This window comes from Solanum stenotomum, unplaced genomic scaffold (genome assembly GCF_019186545.1).
Source record: "Solanum stenotomum isolate F172 unplaced genomic scaffold, ASM1918654v1 scaffold18559, whole genome shotgun sequence".
Classification (NCBI taxonomy): domain Eukaryota; kingdom Viridiplantae; phylum Streptophyta; class Magnoliopsida; order Solanales; family Solanaceae; genus Solanum; species Solanum stenotomum.
In genome coordinates this window covers 24,746-39,636 of record NW_026025100.1, presented here as the reverse complement: position 1 = coordinate 39,636, position 14,891 = coordinate 24,746, and the positions used below count along the sequence as shown (strand labels likewise).

Here is a 14,891-nt window from a genome sequence, read left to right as displayed (position 1 = left end):
GTCTTTTTGTTCTGGTCTTTGTTTAATAAGCTTATATAAAGATTGGATTCCAGCTTGGCTTATATATATATGAGTATGACTAATCAGCGAATGAAAAACAATTGACGTAATCATGTAATCAAGTATTGGACACCACACACAAAAAAGCAAAAGGAACCGAAGGATGCTCGTGTAGTGGATGAGATTGTTCTCCCTTAATCAAAAAAGTCTTGAGTTCGAGAGCTTAGAAATTTTTTTGATAACAAATGATTTTGCTTTGAATAGAGCTCTACGTGACAAAATTTAAAAATAATTAGACTTCAATGTTGAGTGAAAAGCTAAAGGAGCAAGTCAAGGCAAAAAAGTGAGTACAATGATTGTTGAGTTGGTTTGTATTTTTTGGGGATTTTAAATGACAGTACTTATATATGCTAAATAAAGGATTTTGTGTGAATTATTTAGATTATTGTTGTTATATTATATTTATGTGAATTATATTTTGTGTGAATAATTTTATTTCAAGCTTATCGTATGGGGTTTGCCTAGTGCGGTTTATCATGAAGTGCTCATTCGAAGGACAAATGTTGTAGCGGTTGCGGATTATTTGAAATTTTCATAATTAAAATAAATAGTATGTGTATTAATAATCAACACTCTATATAAATGTTGCTAGAGGCTTTAGTCACTCTGAATGTAATGACATTAACTCAATTGTTGTTAAAAATAAAATCTATTGCCACAAAATATCTTTTTATTGTAATGACAACGAGTCAACAACTTCAACGAAACATGGAATGAATTTAATATCAAAATAACCCACTTAGGGGTCGATTGGCAGAGTATACAGAAATAATGTAGAATGTGGTGTGTTAGTATTTAGTAATGATTGCATTAGTAAAATGTTGGTATTAGTTATACTGACATTATTTCTTATACACTATTTGGTTTGACGTATTAGAAATAACAAGTTTTGCATAATTTCTATAAAAAATGTTTGTTCACAAAAACACCCCCACACTCTTTGGCTTTGGAAAATATATTAAGGGAGATTTGAGGGATCGTTATGTCATTAACCAATCCTTTGTAAAATATATTAATACATGGAAATCATGATATTATTATTAAGGGATAATGGTCTGATATACCCCTTAACTTTGTCATTAAAGTTGATGTACCCTTCATTAAGAAAGTGACTTATATATATATCCTTAACGTTATACAAATGACTCACATATACCCCTACCATTACAAAAGGAGCTCACATATACCCTTCATCTAACGGAAGTGAAAAAAATAGTTCTAAATTTATTTTTCTTACTTTTAATTTTTTTTAAAATCCATGTAGGGTACAAATGATCCTTCTAGCAAAGTTTAAGGTATGTTTTGATCTTTTTCATACATAATTATTTTTGACTTCTTTGATTATCATTATTTAAACATAAATAAATTTGACCATCAAAATAATAAATTTAAATTAATTGTTGAAACAAAAAAGTACTTGTGAGGAGGATCAAATATACCCCATATGGATTATATTAAAATTATTTTTTTCACTTCCATTAGAGGAAAATGGTATATGTGAGTCACTTGTATAACAGTAGGAGTATATATGAGTCACTTTCATAATGAGTGGTATATCAACTCTAAATAGCAAAGTTAAGAAAAATATTCAGCCATTTTCCCTATTAGTAATATACACTTCAATATACAATAAAATATATAACTAATAGTAGAATACAAATATTAATTATAGATAAATAGACTAAAAAAAATATACCAAACAATATACTAAAAATATGCAAAATTAACACATACAACATTTTTCTAACCCTGCCAAAGTGCTAGATTCCAGCTTGGACAATAGTTGTAATACACTTATCAAAAAAAAAGAAAAAAGAAAGAAAGATTGGATAATTATCGTGCATGAAATGAAGAGGCTAGATGAAAATACTTGTCCAAAAAGCAAATGGAAAAGGGATAAAAAGTGAGCACCATCGTTTCGCAAACTTTAAAGAAATTTCTAAGAATAGGATATATGGAATTTACTTACCCTCTGTAAAATATTAATTGTCCATTATTAATTTGATGCACTCTTTAAGAAATACTTTGTTGTTCTTAATTATTTATTCACTTTTTCTTTTTTCAGTTACTTTTAATTAGTTTTTCATTTTGAAAAATCAATAAATGACAAAAAATATTTACCCATTATACCCTCAGTTAGTTACTTTGAAAATATAAAACTTCTTGAAAATCGTAAGTGTTTAATTCATCCACTTCATAATTAATAGGGGTAGAACGGTAAACTCACTATGTCAATCATTATTTTCTTAACAGGTGTGCCAATTCAAAAGTATTTAGGGACAGAGGAGTATAAATAAAAGAGGTAATATTTTTATTAAATTTAATGCTTTGAAAAATATGTTAGATAATAAATAATATTTAATAGGAAAGATAAAATAGACACAAAAGACAAAATTATCTCTTGATTTTTTAAATTGAACAAGTATTGTTGGACAATTATTTTTAATATAATAGAAAACTATTATTGAACGAAGGAGATACATCAAAGAGAGGTATAATAATCTTAAAATATAAGAGTAAATAAGTAAAAATTGAAAATAACATAAACAAAGAACTAATTGATAACGATAACTATATTAAACCTAAAACGTATCTCTAGTTAAGAATCCAAACAAGCATTTAACAAATTACATAAACACAGCGGCGGAGTCAAGATTAAGAGTTTGGGATTTCTAAATTTTCTTTAAAAAAATAAAATAGGGGGTTTCAAACCCACAACTCTAGCATGAAAAGTATTTTCACTGTCACTTTCTTACCACTGAACAATCAATCAGTTTTATTAAGGGTTCACAAGTTAATAAACATATATATTTATTTAATTTTCTATCATAAATATAAAATCTATAAAAAAGTTATTGAATTCATCTGAACGCACAAACCCTCACTTAACTCCGCCGCTAAACACATAGCCTTTTTTCTTTTTCCTTGTACTTCCACTTTAGAATGTTATGAAAGATGCTGGTCTTTTTGTTGTTGACTTGAGACTGGTCATTCTTTAAGATTATTTTATAAGAGTGTATATTGGATTCCAGCTTGGCTTATAAGTTATAACGTATGACGAATATGAGTATAGTCGTTATTATTTTAGATTTTATGCCCCTTAGAAATTAGATAAATTTAGCATTTTATTTTTATTTAGTGTTATTTTAAAGTTAAATTTTTTTAATAAATAAATATGAATTAATTTATTTTAATTAATTTAACCAATTAACAAGAATAAGTTACTTAGTTTTCCTAAAATCATCCTGAAATATGACTTAACTCTAAAGTACATCCTTGTATTATACAAGTGAACAAAAAACATTCTTGCTCTATCAAAAAGTTACAAGATTCATCTTTCTATCTATTTTTTTAAGAAACTCACGGCACCAACAAAAAAAAAATATGTCAAATCAAATGAATATATGTACACATGGTTAAACTAGTCAAGTTGAGTGATTTTTCTAATTTTTAGAAATTGAGAGTTTAAAACATATTTAGACAAAATATATACAAATTTCGAAATATTCTTTGTAAAAATGTATGGTCGAATACAACTTCAACTTCAAAAATTTCAAATAAAGTAATTTTTTATTTTATTTTCATAACTAAATGCCTACATAATTTCACTAAATTCCCAGCATTTCTGTACATTGTATAAAATTGCATTGTATATAACATACATACGTACTAAATATTTTATTAAAGAAAATATCTAAATAATTGGACGTAATATTTTTAAAATGATTTTTTTACATAATATTTGTAACCATTAGAACCTACTATATAAATATTTTAAGACTTATGTATTATTGCAAGTCAATTTACTTGATGATGCAAAAATCATATAAACTAACAACACAAAATTTAAATTTTAAGAATGAAAGATTCATTTCCTATCCATATTCTTATTCTTTTTAGGTAACTTTGATATTCTCGTCGTGGCTAAGACATGACCAAATTAAGAAAAATATATTGATTCAATCAATTTCTTAACAAAAATACACTGAAAGATGATTTTTGTTATTTTTAGATAGTATAAGGATGTATATTAGAGTTGATTCATAGGGATAATTTTAGCCAAAATACATTTAACAACAAACTAATGGACCAAATGATAAAAATGAACATCTAAATTTACTCTATTTTTACATGAAACAACTGAAGATTGGTCTCTCTGGTACATTTATGCATTTGACAAGCCAACCAATTGGCCAAGATGCAGCTGCAAATCCAATGCAGATACCCCATTGTAATGACCCAGAAAATTATTTTTGGGAAATTCTGAACTATTTGTTTAACTTTAGTTAATTAGTTGATGGATAATTATAGATAATTGACTTAATTGATAGTTAGTGGGCTAAAGTGATAATTTATTTAAGACCTTATACTATTTGACCCATATGTAAAACATAATTAATAAAAATTAAGGTTCCTAGGTTGAGTCGTAAACTCAAAAACGACCGCGACACTATTAGCAGAGAAAGTTGACGGCGGCTTCAGGTGAATATTTCTCAATTTCGTTTCAGTAACTTTAATTATATGTAGAAGTTTGAATTAATGAATCATTAGATGTGGTGGGTAGTATCCTTGTTATCATTATTATATTATAATTGAAATTGACAGAGAATTAAAAAGTGAGAAAGTTGTCATTGTAGACATGAAAACTATTTTTTTTTAAAAAGGGAGGAAGGTCATGAAATTGTAATGATGGGGAGTGATTATGTATATATATAAATTGAGGCTAACATCAAAAGCAATTATGTAAAAAAAAAAATAAATAAATAATTAGAAGGTATGTTAGATGACAGTTTTGGATTTGTTTAAGAGCTAGATACTATAGGATTTTGTGGTGGTTATTTTAATATTTAATTGTATTATAAAAATTTCTGTATACTAAGGGAGTAGATATTTTATAATTTTAAGAAATACATGGCAGATTCGTTCATTTTACTTGTGATCTTTTTCTAATAAATTATAGTATACTGCTTATTTAATGGGTTAAAGCTAGGATCTGGAAATCTCCATGCTTATTGTCCGTATGTTTTCAAGGCAATGGTCCAACAATTTTGCTCCTATAATTTGTTTACGTGTTATAAATTTGGGGCTACGATATGAGTAATATAGTTTTAATAAAATTTCAGCTATGTCCTTGTGGGCATAGATTCAACTTTGAAGTGAATTTTGGGATCATAGTAATAGGTGTTGTTAGTTTCGAAATCTTATAGTGATTATTAATGTGAATAGATTGCTTTGAGTTGGAAGTACAACGAAAGGGAAGACTCAAGTCTCGGAGTGATTGTTCGACTATTTGAGGCAAGTGGATTTCTAAACCCTTGTTAAGCGTATGTAATTCGTGTATTTCCTTGTGGTATATGTTTGGGAGTAATGTGATCAATTGTTTGTGTGATGTGTTGAGAATTGTTTGAAAGACTTGTTGAATCATTGTTGAAGTTGTATCATGATTGTGTTGTTGTGAATTGTGCAATGTTATGAAAATGGTCATCTCCTCATTATTTGTGTGAACATGTCATTTGCATTGTTCTGAGACATGGTTGTGACAAGTGTTATGTGCATTGAGAAAGAATAAGAAATTAAAGAGGATGTACCATTTCGAGAGACGTATTGCGCGCCGCGATGGATACTATATTTCGAGGGACGTGTCACGCACCGCGACGGATACTATATTTCAAGGGACGTATCGCGTGCCGCGATGGTTACTATTATCAAGGGTCGTATCGCGCGCCGCGATGGATGCATGGACAGATATGTCCCCCATGGTTCCCGGACTGAGAGACAGCGGGTGTGTATCACTAGGTCAGACATTCATCACTATACTTGACATTGCATTCTATTGCATTGCACATATTTATCATTATTGAACTTGATATCGTGTTTTGCTGATCTTGTGAGTGTCTTTCTGTGGAACTTTGATTGGTGAATATTGAGCTTGTTGTTGAGAATATGTAATTGTCTAAGTGTTGTTGTTGAGATATGTGTTATTTGAATTGTGAACTGTTAGGTTGAGCTGGTTTTAAGCAGGTTGTAGTTGTGGAGATTGTAATTGATGAATATTGAGCTTGTTGTTGAGGATATGTAATTGTTAGAGTGTTGTTGTTGAGATATGTGCTATGTGAATTGTGAACTGTTAGGTTGTGCTGATTTTATGCATGTTGTAGTTGTGGAGGTTCTGTTGGGGTGTAAGGAGTACTCGTATTCTATCCCTTAGCTTGTGTTTAGAGGTTTACTTGCTGAGTACCGCGTGGTTTGGTACTCACCCCTTGCTACTACATTTTTTTGTAGGTTACTAGCCTGGACCTTTATGATATTTTCTCTTCTCCTTGTCTGAGGCTTCTTGTGGAGATTTGGGAGGTAGCTGCTTGTCATTTCAGCGAACCTTCTTTCTCCTTAATTATAATTTTGTTCTATTCTAGAAACAATGTCATTTGAGAGTAGTGTTTTTCTTTTGAATCAGTTGTAATACTTTAGAGGCTTGTACACGTGACAACCAGATTTTGGGGGGGTATTTTTGAGTTTATTATAAAAGTTTCCTCATTTTATTGTAATGGTTGAGTTTTAGGCTGACTTGTCTTGAAGGGTTAAGACGAGTGCCATCACGCCATTTTTGGGTCGTGACACCATTGCCCCCAATTCAGCCTCTCTGTATTTGCAAACTTCTTTAGGAACTCCACCATCACCACTTGGAGAACCAATGTTATTCCGATGATTCCCATGAACAACTTGTTCTTTTGTATTCCCTCAAAGACATTCTTCTTCTCCATGCTTCGCGCGTTGAACTCATTGAAAACTTGACAGAGGACAAACGTGTTGAAAAACAATGTTTCGTTTACCCTCTTGTTAAAACCAAAGATTAATTCTCCTTTGAATTGTAAGGTCAATAAAACAGCAATCTGATATAAAGCCTGAGCCATTAAATTCCTCCACATAACATTTGTGATAAGTGGTGCTGTCCTACCAACTGGTTTCTTCTTCATGAGTTCCTCGGTTGGCTTCTCTGTCGCGAGTGCTAATGCCCCTAATGTGTCCATGATCAAATTTACCCACAGCAACTGTACTGCTGTGAGTGGTACCTCATGAGCACAGCCACATTTTCTGTGAGCTGAAATTGGATGGATTTCTGGATGTTGATATAGAAACATCTTCCCCATTTCAGAACTGTGGCAACTGAAGCAAAATTAGCATCTAAGATGACAATATCAGAACTCTCTTTAGCCACTTAAGTGCCTTGAATCCCCATAGAAAGTCCTATATCTGCTTCCTTTAAAGCTGGTGCATCGTTCGTTCCATCACCTGTGACCGCGACCACATGACCTTTCTTTCTCAAGCACTGCGCCATTAGAAGTTTATCAAAAGGGGATGATCTTGCCATCACGCGCATCTTCTCAATTCTCTCCATCCGTTCTTCATCTGTTAGGTTGCGAAATTCTTCACCTTCTATGACTGCTCCTTCATCTACTTCCTGATTAGGATGAAGAATCCCACATTCTGTTGCTATGGCTTTTGCAGTGAAAACGTTGTCACCAGTGATCATCTTGATATTCACACCAGCATTTTGGCAATCTTCGACAGCTTTCTTCATGCCAGGTCGACATGGAACTTTTAGGCCAACAAAGCCCAAAAGAATGAAAGAGTTGTCTGGAACATTTCCATGCATATGTTCATGATCCTCCTGCTCAGCTTTTGGCACTTCCTTGTGCGCGAATGCAATACATCGGAGGCTGCTGGCAGCCATTCCTTCAATTATCCTATCACATTCTTCCTTATCTGAATGCTCGAGAGGTTTTATGTTCCCTTCTAGGTCATAGTAGTGGGAGCACATTCTTGAAATCATTTCAGCAGCACCTTTCCAATGTGCATGAATTGTGCCATCAGTAATATTCTTGATCAGGACACCGCTCTTCTTTTGATTTGATCCATATCCATGTTCAGTTCCGTAACAGCCCACGAAAGAATAGCTTTTTCAGTAGGGCTTCCTGAGAACTCGAAGCTAGAACAGGGATTGGAGGACTTGAAAACACTACCTGTAGTGTTTAATCCAACCCCTTGATGGAATAATTCAAGAACTTCTGCTGAAATTGATGTATGGCTTTCCTCCTTTATGTGGCCTTTGCCTAAGAAAAACTGTCACGATCATCTTATTTAATGTAAGAGTGCCTGTTTTGTCTGTACAGATGGTGGTTGCAGAGCCCATAGTCTCACAAGCAGAGAGCTTCCTCACTATTGCCTTATCATCCATCATTCTCTTCATCAAGTATGCCAGAGTAAGTGTAACAGCTATAGGCAGACCTTCTGGAATTGTCACTACAACAATGATAACAGCATTAGCAACACTTCCCACCACAGCATTGATCACATCAACGGATGATGTCTTGCTCCCGTTGAATTCTTTGTTCCCATTCTCATCTTTTGTGGTCCCAATAAAGTATTTTACCAATTGGACAACAAGAACCAGCAAGGCAACTAACCATCCAACTTTATCAATTGATGAAGTGATGTGCTCGTTAGGGTCACTGCTTATTTCGCTCATCATTTCACCCCAGGTCGTGTTCATGTCAACCGATGTCACAAGCATCATTCCATAGCCATCGACAACCTTAGTGCCAGAAATCAAGAATGGATTTTGTCCAAGGTTAATCTCGACATGATCACTTTCACCTGTCATATTCATCCACTTGTAAAGAATGACCTTCTACCAGAATCCCATCAGCAGGGACTTAATCACCAATCTTCAAGCAAATGACATCTCCAACCACAATTTCAAATATCGATATCTGTTGGCACATCCCCTTTCTAACAGCTTCTACTTGAATAATTTTGCTCACTTTAGAAAGCTTATCAAACTGTCTGTTTTGTCTAAACCGACTAATAGACGAAACAGTGATGAAAAGTAACACAGCGACATAAATACCCCCTCCATCACACCATCCTTCTTTTAGTCCATCCTCCTTAATTCCAAATACAATAGACAGAGCACCCCAGATCAAAAGTACAATGATGGTGGGATATTTGAATGATTCCCAAACAAAAATGAAGAAACTCTTAGCAGGTGCCTTACGATACATGTTGCTTCCAAAAGCCTCATGTCTACGTGCAACGTCTTCTGGATCTCCACTTACACCATTAGTTGTATCAGTTTTGAGAGAAGCAGCAACACCTTGTACACCTCCAAGGTTAGCAAGTTCGTCAACGTTTTTATCTTTGACAAGCTTAGCTAGACTTGAGTAATTAATGTCTGAGAAAAAAGGGTGTTGTTGAGATACATCAATTGCGATTGTATCAGTCGATACAGAAAGTACTTTTTGTTGGATTGTGGGCAGGTGATCCATGACTATAAGCAGTTTTAAAAGCTCTGGAACAATAGATGGTTGCGAAAGCTAAGTGCCATCTTTTTTTGTTGGAGGATTCAATTTCTGCTGGAAAATCAGCTGCAATGTTGTTCATGCAGGGGTAATGCAAGTTTTCTTGAAACGTGTTTGATGGAAAATATTATAATAACAATAGAAGGACAAAAATATCAAACAATTGAATTGAATGTGTTTTAGAGTGAAGTAGTAGTAATTCCCTAGAAGTTACTTATATATATATACTAGTCTTAGGAACGTGCGTTGCACGTTTATCCCATATTATTGAATTATTATATAAAAAATATTGAAATTAACAATATTAACTTTATCATTTACATCATATTTTTGGAACATTTCCAAAACACCTTCGAGAGATATGTCTCCTTCATCTACATCAATTAGAATAAAAAATAAAATATAAAAATCATTAGTGTATAAAAGAGTATATCTCTTTATTTCATTCTAATCCATACATAGTGATAAAATCTATTGTCTTCCAAATATTCCTTCTCTATCTATCAATATAATCACATATGATGACGTCTTTGATCCAAATGCAACACTAATGCTACTATCCCTGACAGTTCTAAAAAGACAATGATATTCTTTTTCTTCTGTACCTAAAAGATAGTGTAAAGGAACCAAAAAAGTAATATTGGAGCAAAATGAGGTAAACAACATAATAGTTAGATATGGTCATAATTATTTCTTCTAAAGATGATAGCTAGGTCAGATCTGAAACATGAAAAATTAAGCTCTAACAAAAGAAGGTGAAAAATTAAATGAAAGAAAGAAAAGCAACGACTATATATATATATATATATATATATATATATATATATATATATATTATGTGAAATGACAAAGAAAGGAAGAACAGAGTTCAATTCACTTACCCAAAGTATTAAATCAGTGAAAGCACCGATTTGAATTCCTCCGACAATTACCTAAAAACTAAATATTAAAAGAGAATTTTCTCAAAATATGAAAATATATTAGATAATGTTAAAAACTAACTTTGTGAATAGATGGATTTGAACCTCCGTGAAAATTTCCAATATCCATTCCATCATTGCATGCTCCGTATGAACTTTTAGAACTTATACACATTTTTCTTCTGTAAAAAGCAAAAAAATACAACGAAAGTAATAAGTAATCAACTAATGTATTTAGAGAGAAATGAAAATTTTATTTAATGATCATGCATTTTTGCAAAAACAATGACCATTGGCTGGCCACCTCTTTGCTACACAAATATTATATATACCTTTCCAAATTTATTACCCTCGCAACTCTTCATTCTCTTTATTTTATATTATAGCTCTCAAAATTTATTACCCTTGCAACTCTTCATTATCTTTATATTTTATTATCATAATTATCTAGCAATAAAGTGAACATTTCTCTCATAATTAATTACCTTACAACTCTTCATTCCCCTTCTTTATTATAATTATTATAACAATAGGTGAATATTTATAAGTAGAGAGAGAATAATTAAGTTTAGGAAGGAAATGAGAAGCCAACAAACGGAGAAAACAAACAAGTAGGTATATGATGATTAGCATTAGTATAATAATATAATAATATGATATATGATTATTATTTAATTAATTAATTAATTTTTATTACTTTTTAAATTTAATATAGGGGTATTTTCGTAATTCAACTTTTGAGGTTAAGCTCTTCCCACTTATAATAATATATGATATGATGATTCACAAGTGTCCACTTGCATAGCTATGCTACATTTGGAATGTATCTAATTTTGAGTTTAATGAGAACTTTACATATAATTAAGNTTTATTTTTATGTATGGTTAATAACCAAATAACCAAATCATATCGAAACGATACTGATAATAACCAAACGTGATTATACTTAGTTTGATTTGATTTTGATAATTTTAAAACCAATTAAATTGGTTTAATTTTGATTTTAATCAATAACCAACCTAAATCGACCCGTAACCATGGTATGTAATTTGAGTTTAATTGGGGAACTTTACACAACTATATAATTAGAGTTTAACTAATATATACGTTAGCAGTGTAAAATATCTTTTATACGGTCAAAAAAATCTTAGCAGATATTATAGCAGATTAGCATGTAATGATTTCTTAATTATTACAAATTGGTCATGTCGACAGACGACAATATGATCGTGTGGGGTAGTATTAATTATGAAATGCAGGTTACGTAGTTTTGATATACCCTAAAATTTTACTAGATTAATATTTGATTAATTAATAATCTCTATAAAATAATATATTTTTTAAAATTTAGACTTGGGTCAATAAGAAAAAATCACTATTTCAATAAAATAATATAGTTTTAAAAGGCCTAAAAAATTTTACCACGTGTGTTATACGTGTGTCTCATGTAAAAAAAATTCGATTAATATTTTTTAAAAAACATGCGTGTAATAGTAATAAAACGTAACAGTGTGACAGTAAATATCAAATGGCTGGGAACTGTATTTTAATGTTTAAAACACAAACTTATGGTAATTAAAAATTCATAGTAAAATAAATTAAAAGAAGTGCAATAGAGAGAACACATTAAAATGGAGAAAGTACAATAAATACACCATTCTTAAGGTTTTAATCATAACAATATAGATGAAAAAAGAAATACAAAATCAAATACATAATCTTTTGAGTTCTTATCGACACCGTCTCCCCAACCAATCAAAATTCAAGAATTTTTTCCATAGACTCAAATTATATAGCAACAGAATGTGGGATTCTTCAAGTAAGGTTGAATTACTTGAAAGCCTTGTTTAAATGAGTAGATTTAGGTGTAATCTATGTTTTTTTCATAAGCTAGTTAGTATCTGTTTGATTAATTGCTTTATGTTACATTCCATTATTTATCATAATGTACTTTGTTCATGATTGTCAACATATATACAATATGTTCAAAGATTTTTGAAGTATTAGATTGGCATTTGCAATGGGCTAAAATGTGTGTCGTAACTTAATTGGCGTAATTCTTGCAAAGTTTTATTGCTTTATTATTATTTTATATTTTCTTAGTACCTAATTACATTCTGTTTGGATCATTATAATCCGTTGTATTGTATTGTATTGTTATCACACGTACATACCTAATAACACTGTGTTTGGATCATTATAACCTATTGTATTGTATTGTATTGTTATCATACATACAATGTTTGTTTTGAATGTTACTTAAAATGTATTGAATTGTTAAATTTCATTGTTACGTAACAATGAAAACCTCCATTTTATGGAATTAAACAATGATTTGGTGTGTTCCTATTGTTACTTAATTTCATTTTTCAATTATATCCTTATTTATTAAGTATTTCATAATACTATTCTACCATTACCCTATATTATTTAATCTTAGTCAAACCTCCTACCCAACAATTAGTGCATTGTTTTGTTCTTTCTAGGTTTGGTTGTTTGTCCTTCCTCTTTCTTCTTTTTTTTAAGCATACGTTCTTCCCTTTTTTCATACTTTTGTCTCTTTCAACATATTGATTTATATGTTTTTTTCATTTGTAGATTTCTATATTATACAAATACAAAAGTATAAATTAAAATTTATAGTTAACCATTTAGAGTTCACAATTGGTAACGAATAAATATATTAATTAGTTAGTTCATACAAAGCAATATTTTCTTACCTTTTCATCATTTTTCAATTATTTTTTTTTACCCTCCCTAGGAGCTCCCACCCCTTTTGCTCCCTTGGTGACTCGAACTCACAACCTTCGGATTGGAAGTGAGGGGTGCTTACCATCCGAGCAACCCTCTCTCGTCTTTTTCAAATTTTCTTGATTAATGCGCGGTACATGATAATTTTTAGAATGAATATATAAAATTTTGATTTTATCATCTCTTAATTAAATCAATCTAGATACAAACGTGATAATATTGTTTGATAATATAATTATAATTGATAGTATTATTTTATGTTATTTTCATATGACATAAAAAATATGCATGATTGTATTGTTATTTTATTAGTAATTATTGATAAATTTAGTATTTAGAATAATTAAGGACATTTTAGTAAATTTATAAATTACAATATAGTACGATACAATCAAACCAAACAATAAAAACGTTTATTAAACAATAACAAACAACACAATCTAGCCAATCAATAAAAATCATGTTATTAAACAGCAACAAACAACTGTCTAGCCAAACATTGTATATACTATACAATACAATATATTATGAAATAATGGGTAACAATGATCTAAACAGAGTGTAAAAATATTATTATTTTCCTTTATTATGATTATGTTACACATAATCAAATTTAAAATATTTTAATAAGATTTCTCATTGATCAATTTTATGTTACATATCAGTCTAATTTTTGATGGCTTAAGCAAATAAATCTCAAACTTGAATGGATTAGACGTTTATTTTTATGGACTAATTTTACCATATATATATCGAAGAGTCAAAAGTATTAACTGGGGCAAGTGAAAGCTTGAAAGTTTTCGATTTAACTTGTGTATTAAACAATTTCAATTTAAAGGTAATTAAGTAAACAATTCATAAGGAGAAAGCAATTTCGTGGATCATGTTAAATTATACTAATTATATATAAAAAAAAATTATTTACACCTGTCTTTGGATTGAGATCAATCCATATAGCTCGGGGGTGCTCTGTCTCTTGTACTTGGAGTTAAGGAGGATGGAGTGAAAGAAGGATGGTGTGATGGAGGGGGTATTTATGTCGCTGTGTTACTTTTCATCACTGTTTCGTCTAATAGTAAGTTTAGACAAAACAGACAGTTTGATAAGCTTTCTAAAGTGAGCAAAAATGTTCTAGTAGAAGCTGTTAGAAAGGGGAGGCGTCAACAGATATCAATATTTGAAATTGTGGTTGGAGATGTCATTTGGAGATCAAGTCCCTGCTGATGGGATTTTGGTACAAAGCCATTCTTTACAAGTGGATGAATCTAGCATGACAGGAGAAAGTGATCATGTAGAGATTAATATCAGCCAAAATCCATTCTTGATATCTGGCACGAAGGTTGTCGATGGCTATGGTGTTGTTCGTCTTGTATTCCCAAGATACTTAGAACAAAACTTTGAAGAACTTGGTAAGACACAATAAAGTTTAAGAACATTTTCACAACTAGAAAATTAAAACTAGTAGAGAAACTAGAATCAGAAACAAATTAGATAAAATATACGAAATATTTTTTTTTTTTTTTTAAAGAAGCATAGTTGTCAATCTGTGTTTAAAGAATCTTACTGATTCCAACAAACTTTGCAGAAACACGAAGTTACCAAAGTTTAATGAACTAGTGAAGAACAGAAGAACATAAATTAATTAACAAATCTAAAATTTGTAACACATACCAGAATTTGGAAAAACAGAAAGAAGATCAAGCCCACTGAATGCACAGTGTCCCCTTAAGGAAATTATTCCCCTCTAGTATCCGAGGTTTGATTTGGAATATGTCCTCCCAGGATAGAATGATCTCAATCA

At 30.9% G+C, this 14,891-nt stretch overlaps 1 pseudogene; it reads right to left on the bottom strand.

The window, feature by feature from the left end:
• Positions 1-4,187: 4,187 nt before the first annotated feature.
• Positions 4,188-9,501, bottom strand: LOC125850677 (putative calcium-transporting ATPase 13, plasma membrane-type; annotated as a pseudogene).
• Positions 9,502-14,891: the final 5,390 nt, after the last annotated feature.